Source organism: Salmo trutta, chromosome 18, assembly GCF_901001165.1.
Source record: "Salmo trutta chromosome 18, fSalTru1.1, whole genome shotgun sequence".
NCBI classification, from domain to species: Eukaryota; Metazoa; Chordata; class Actinopteri; order Salmoniformes; family Salmonidae; genus Salmo; species Salmo trutta.
In genome coordinates this window covers 39,808,877-39,816,729 of record NC_042974.1, presented here as the reverse complement: position 1 = coordinate 39,816,729, position 7,853 = coordinate 39,808,877, and positions in this window count along the sequence as shown.

Sequence of the window (7,853 nt, the reverse complement as noted above, 5' to 3'; positions counted from 1 at the left end):
TGGAAATAGTAATTTGACCACACCTGAGCAACTAGATAGGATTGGAATAAACTGTGATTTAAGAGTGGTATTAATATACTGCCAAAAATCATAAACTGACAATAATCTAATCAGGTAAAATCTAAATACAATAGTATTCCAACATCCCATCAACCCAATATATTTTCTCCTTTTACCTAGGCGATAATGGAGGGAAAGTCTATCTGTTGATTTGTGGCTCACGCAGTAGAGGATATTAGAGGTGTTGTATAATATGTCGGAGTGTATTAGGAGTGTGATTACTGATAACTATATTACCTGTTGCTCTAGTAAGGCCTCAGGTGAGCATAGTGTGAAGGGGAAAGCGAGCACGAGACAGACTGTCATTGTTAACAAGATCATTTTCAGAATCTGAAACATTTGGTTAGATGTTCCAGGGACGGTAGAGCTCTTTGCAGTGTAAGGAAAGGTTTATCCTCACGGCATTGTGTGTTTCTAAAAGAGGCACAAACAGAGCTAGAGTTGTTACCTGTAGATCACACTCCTAATACACTCTGACACCTTCCACACTCTGACACCTTCCACAACCCCTATACTATACTCTACTAGGTGAGCCACAAATCAACAGACAGACATTCTGGACCACATCAAAACTTCAAGAGGGACATCAAGCCCATCCCCTTCTTCCAATCAATAGAGAAGATCCTCCATTATTTTGTAGCCAGTGGCACCTAGCGGCTGCTATGATCTGAGGTGAGCAGTTTGCATATTTACCTCAGGTGTAAAGGTTTGAACATTTGTTCCGCCCCGGAGGTTAGGGAACGGTGCACATTACCTGTTGACGCGTTGGCTGTGTTTGTGAATGTTTGGCGAACTTTGGCTAAGCTAACTTTTGCTTCTTCCTCTGTGAATGTTTTACCGCTTGCTAAAGTATATGACAGCTATGTAAAACAATAATTTGTGTTTTAGTGACATGTTCAACGCTGTTTTGAGAATTAATCACCGCTGTCTGCGAGACGCAGCATTGACACCATTTTATTGGTTGTGTAAGCCGGGAGAGAGTATGGCTTACCAACTTTAAAAGTCAACTGCCCCTTAGAACCAACTTATCTGGTTTTAAATGGCCTATGTGGCATCGATATGAGTCAGAAACATTAATTAGTGTCAAAATTGACTACAAAGTGTAAATAGGATAATTTTTCTAGTTCAAAACTGAGTTTTGTAAGTGAGTTTGTCAAGACTTAATGTAGTGTTGGGTATGGATTACATTCATGCCCACTTGCCCAGTGTCCACTAACAAGAGAGAAGCAGCTTTGCTGATTGCGCTCAATCAGCTGCTCGTGCTCTATCAAATCATAGCAGCCAGACCCTCCAGACAGTGATACTGCCCTGCCCATTATGCAGGGTTCTCAGAATATGAAATATTAATGTTCTAGACACGTTTCATGGGAACGTTGCAAGAACATTTCGATGTTTATATGTTTCTTTTATTTTATTTAACCTTTATTTAACTAGGCAAGTCAGTTAATAACAAATTCGTATTTACAATGACAGCCTACCATAAAGCAAAAGGCCTCCTGCGGGGACGGGGGCCTGGGATAAAAAAAAATATATATATAATAGAAATATAAGACAAAACACACATCACAACAAGAGAGACAACACAACACTACATAAAGAGAGACCTAAGACAACAACATAACAACACAGCATTGTAGCAACTCAACATAACAACAACAGGGTAGCAACACAACATTGTAGCAGCACAAAACAAGGTACACACATTATTGGGCACGTACTACAGCACAAAGGGCAAGAAGGTAGAGACAACAATACATCACACAAAGCAGCCACAACTGACAGTAAGAGTGTCCATGATTGAGTCTTTAAATGAAGAGATGGAGATAAAACTGTCCAGTTTGAGTGTTTCTTTCAGCTCGTTCCAGTCGCTAGATGCAGCGAACTGAAAAGAGGAGTGACCCAGGGATGTGTGTGCTTTGGGGACCTTTAACAGAATGTGACTGGCAGAATGTGTGTTGTATGTGGAGGATGAGGGCTCCAGTAGATATCTCAGGTAGGGGGGAGTGAGGCCTAAGAGGGTTTTATAAATAAGCATCAACCAATGGGTCTTGCGACGGGTATACAGAGATGACCAGTTTACAGAGGAGTATAGAGATATGTCCTATAAGGAGCATTGGTGGCAAATCTGATGGCCGAATGGTAAAGAACATCTAGTCGCTCGAGAGCACCCTTACCTGCCAATCTATAAATGATGTCTCCGTAATCTAGCATGGGAAGAATGGTCATCTGAATCAGGGTTAGTTTGGCAACTGGGGTGAAAGAGGGGCGATTATGATAGAGGAAACCAAGTCTAGATTTAACTTTAGCCTGCAGCTTTGATATGTGCTGAGAGAAGGACAGTGCACCGTCTAGCCATACTCCCAAGTACTTGTATGAGGTGAATACCTCAAGCTCTAAACGGTGGTGACATCATTGAGGACCTTTAAGGTTGCAGTGACACATCCGTAACCTGAGAAGAAACCAGATTGCATACCCGAGAGAATTCTATAGACATCAAGAAAGCCAAGTCAGTTGATTATTGACAAGTTTTTCCAACACTTTTGATAAACAGGGCAAAACAGCTCGATCTCCTCCTTTAAATAAAGGACGAACTGTGGCTGCCTTCCAAGCAATGGGAAGCTCCCCAGAAAAGAGAGACAGGTTTAAAAGGTTGGAGATAGGCTTGGCGATGATAGGGGCAGCAACCTTAAAGAAAAAAGGGTCTAAACCATCTGACCCAGATGTTTTTTTGGGGTTAAGTTTAAGGAGCTCCTTTAGCACCTCAGACTCAGTGACCGCCTGCAGGGAGACAGGGGAAAAAGAGGGAGAAGCATCGAGCATAGTCACATTACAAGGGGTGGGAGATAAGGAAATATTGGACGGGCAAGGAGACATGGCTAAGTCAAATAGGAATCCTGACTTAATGAAGTGGTGATTAAAGAGCTCAGCCATGTGCTTCTTGTCAGTAACAACCACATCGTCAACATTAAGGGATATGGGCAGCTGTGAAGAGGGTTTATTCTCCAGGTCTTTAACCGTTTTACAGAACTTCTTGGGGTTAGACCCACAAAGAGAAAACTGCTCCTTAAAGTAATTAACTTTGGCCTTCCGGATATACCTGAGTGCACTTATTTCTCATTTGCCTGAACGATAGCCAGTCAGCCTGAGTATGCGTGTGCCGAGCCTTTTGCCAAATGCAATTCTTGAGGTGGAGTAACTCTGCAAGATCACGGTCGAACCAGGGGCTGAACCTGTTTCTAATTATCATTTTCTTTATGGGAGCGTGCTTTTTAACAATAGCATTGAAAATATAAAAAAGAAGGTCCAAGTGTTTTCGACAGAGGGGATGAAGCTGATTCTATACCATTTTACAGAGGCCAGTTCATGTTTTTTAGCAAGCGTCTATGACAACTCAAGACATGTCCTTTCACTGAACAGCCATTACGAACACAGGCTGTAAAACAGTGAAACAGTGATCACTAAGGTCATTACAGAAAACACCAGATTGATCAGGATTATTTGTGAGGATAACGTCGAGGAAAGTAGCCTTTTCTGGGTGTTTAGAGTCATACTTTGTTGGATTGGTGATAATCTGAGAAAGATTTAGGGAGTCCCATTGCTTTAGGACCTGGTCTGATGGTTTAAGCATGTCCCAGTTTAGGTCACCTAGCAGGACAAATTCAGACTTAGTGTAAGGGGCCAGGAGAGAGCTTAGGGCAGGTAGGGTACAGGCCGGTGCTAATGGAGGACGATAGCATCCAGCAACAGTCAACAAAAGAGCTTTTTGAAAGTTTAATTCTTAAAACCAGCAAATCAAATTGTTTGGGGACAGACTTGGTGGAGACAACCGAGCAGTAAAGGTGATCCTTGGTAAAGATTGCCACTCCCCCACCTTTGGAAGCTCTGTCTTGTCGAAAAAGGTTATAACCAGAAAGGTTAACATCAGTATTCAAAACACTCTTCCTTAACCACGTCTCAGTAATAACCAACACATCTGGATTGGAGCTGTGAACTTTCAATTGATCTATTTTAGGTAATACACTTCTAGTGTTAACGTGCAGAAAACCCAGGCTTTTACGAGAGCAGAAATCAGTGAAGCAGATATCAGAGCACATGTCAGAATTGGGGCTAGCAACAGTATGTGGGCCAGGGTGTACATGCATATTTCCATATATCATCAACAGTAATACAATTAAGGCACGGCATAGGTCAGGGAGAGCTCTGCAGTGCTGATTTATGACATCTGAATGTGCATCAGATAGAAGCAAGAACATATTGTACAGCAATTTCATCAGGTAACATGAATTCAAAGCCGACAAGAGGTGGTGAGAATAGGATGGGAGGTCAAAAGTCAGTGTAACCAATAGAGAGTCAGAATCCCGAGAGTGGGAACAAACACAGTCTGTCCCATGGTTGGGTAAAGAAAGTTTGTAGTCAACAAAGTATGCAGGAGTCATGAGGCAAATCGCAAAATGCACAATAAAAAATAAAATATATAATGACTTGGGGCTAGCCATTTTAAGTTCAGAGTCGCCCCAACAGTGTGTGTGTGCTGGAGGCGAGCGAAAGCTCGGGACAGAGGGGTGAGTGTGGTGGAGGTACCTGTACCAGACAGGGGGAGACAGGCCAGGGCAGACGGTGAACAGATCGCCAGGTGGAATCCTTGTTGCAAAAGATTGCAACACCCTTGGCATTTTTCCTATTTTGTTGCGTTACAACCTGTAATTTAAATAGATTTTTAGTTGGATTTCATGTAATGAACATACACAAAATAGTCCAAATTGGTGAATTGAAATGAAAAAAAAAATATTGTTTCAAAATGTGCATATGTATTCACCCCCTTTGCTATTAAGCCCCTAAATAAGATCTGGTTTAAGCAATTACCTTCACATGTCACATAATTTCTTATATAAAGTCCACCTGTGTGCAATCTAAGTGTCACGTGATCTGTCACATGATCTCAGTATATATATACATCTCATCTGAAAGGCCCCAGAGTTTGCAACACAACTAAGCAAGGGTTAACACCAAGCAAGCGACACCATGAAGACCAAAGAGCTCACCAAACAGGTCAGGGACAAAGTTGTGAAGAAATACAGATCAGGGTTGGGTTAAAAAAAAATCTGAAACTTTGAACATCCCACAGAGCATCATTAAATCCATTAATTGAAAATGGAAAGAATATGGCACCACAAAAAACCTGCCAAGAGAGGGCCACCCACCAAAACTCACAGACCAGTCAAGGAGGGCATTAATCAGAGAGGCAACAAAGCGCCCAAAGATAACCCTGAAGGAGCTGCAAAGCTCCACAGCAGAGATTGGAGTATCTGTCCATAGGACCACTTTAAGCCGTACACTCCACAGAGCTGGGCTTTACAGCAGAGTGGCCAGAAAAAAAGCCATTGCTTAAAGAAAGAAATAAGCAAACACGTTTGGTGTTAGCCAAAATGTGGGATACTCCCCAAGCAAATGGAAGAAGGTCCTCTGGTTAGATGAGACTAAAATTGAGCTTTTTGGCCATCAAGGAAAATGCTATGTCTGACGCAAAACCAACACCTTTCATCACCCCGAGAACACCATCTCCACAGTGAAGCATGGTGGTGGCAGCATGCTGTGGGTATGTTGTTAATCGGCAGGGACTGGGAAACTGGTCAGAATTGAAGGAATGATGGATGGCGCTAATTACAGGGAAATTCTTGAGGGAAACCTGTTTCAGGGAAACCTGCTTCAAGAGATTTGAGACTGGGATGGAGGTTCACCTTCCAGCAGGACAATGACCCTAAGCATACTGATAAAGCAACACTTGACTGGTTTAAGGGGAAACATTTAAATGTCTTGGAATGGCCTAGTCAAAGCCCAGACCTCAATCCAATTGAGAATCTGTGGTATAACTTAGATTGCTGTACACCAGTTATAAGTTAATTTGACTATGCCCTCATCACTGATTTGATTCACTTATTTCAACAATTTAAGGGCTTTCTGTATAGTTATCTAATGTTGGTGGGGCACATTAACCTGTTTTAATGATACTCCTAAATCACTATAAGAAATACAAGTTTTTCTTGAGTGTACTTTTAACAGAGCTGAGATTTACTTAAAGTGTATTCACCCTATTGCTTACACCTATCAAGTTGTTTCAGATCTACACAAGTGCCAAGGGAGGTTAGCGCTTCTTCTGGACAGGGCCCAATAAGCACATGCTTCTGAAATATCCCTTATTGGGACAGTGGTTAGGGTGTTAGTCATTGGTTATGGTGGACAGTGTTCGAGACCTGTTAAGGGAGTCACCCTAATCACACATTCTTAGCAATGTATGTTAAAGTCATTATTTGTCAACAGTTACAACACACCTATCTGATCTAATTAAAATGTGTTTCTCATTGAAAGATGGGAATCGGTAGAATTCTAGATAGATGAGCATCTACAAGAGAACACTCTATCATCTTTTTGAAATCTACTTCACATATACCACGTAGAACAAATGTGTCTCTGATAAGGAATCACGTCAGCTATTGTCATTGCATTTCTATCTGTAACATTCCTAATTTGTTGCCGAAACATGGTCCAGGTGGTAGTTTTGCTTCTGATAGAAACCCACCCAGAACATGGTTGCCATACTCTCAGAATATCAGAAATGTGTATATTTACAGTAGCATGTCTGTACTTTCTCATATTTGTCATTTAAGCAATGATGATGCCAGTTATACCAAAACAATACACAGCATAAGTTCCATCTCCAAGTTTTAAGGTGGAAAAATATACAAATTGCAAGAGAATCACTTGGGAGAAGTGTTGCCAGTAATAGTTACTTACAGCAATATATTACTTTTATAAGTAACAGAAATAGAGGCAGAATTATACAGGTGCTACAGAGAGAATATTCCAAGGAGCTCCAGAGCTTGTTGACCAACTACCTGCGATCTCTCCAGAGCACAGAAAAGTAAGCTGCACTCATGACTGTATACTCAGGGTATCTGCAGCTTTCAGAAAGTTATATTTAAGACTTTTTGTTGTTAGGGCTAGGGTCTGTTTTTCTCAAATTCCGCCTGACTGACGTGCCCAAAGTAAACTGCCTGTTGCTCAGGCCCCGACGCCAGGATATGACTATAATTGGTACCATTGGAAATAAAACACTGAAGTTTGTAGAAATGTTAAAATAATGTAGGAGACTATAACACAATAGATATGGCAGGAGAAAATCCAAAGAAAAACCAACCAGATATTTTTGTTTTCAGCCATGGTTTTACAATGGAAAGTATAGGGAAATAATGAAATCTAGCTCCCAGTATGCAGTTCCTATGGCTTACACAGGGTGTCAGCCCTCTATGTTCAAGGTTTCAGGCGTGTTTCTTCCAAAATGAGTAAGAAATTAGTTTTAGTTATGGGACAATCTTGGAAATTCGTGTTCGGGTGCACGATGAAGACAAGACGCACCTGCTAAAATCGGTTTCCTATTGAACATACTTCTTTCCGGATTAAACATTATAGTTTGATTACATTTTAGGAGTCAGTAGAAACGTATTTTGACTTGTTGAAACAAAGTTTAGCGGTAGATTTTTGGATTCCTTTCGCTGCATGTTGAACGAGTGGATTACTCAAATCGATGGCGCCAACTAAACTGACTTTTTGGGATATAATGAAGGATTTTATCTAACAAAATGACACTACATGTTATAGCTGGGACCCTTTGGATGACAAATCAGAGAAAGATTTTCAAAGAGTAAGTGAATATTGAATCGCTATTTGTGAATTTATGAAACCTGTGCCGGTGGAAAAATATTTTGATGTGGGGCGCCGTCCTCAAACAATCGCAT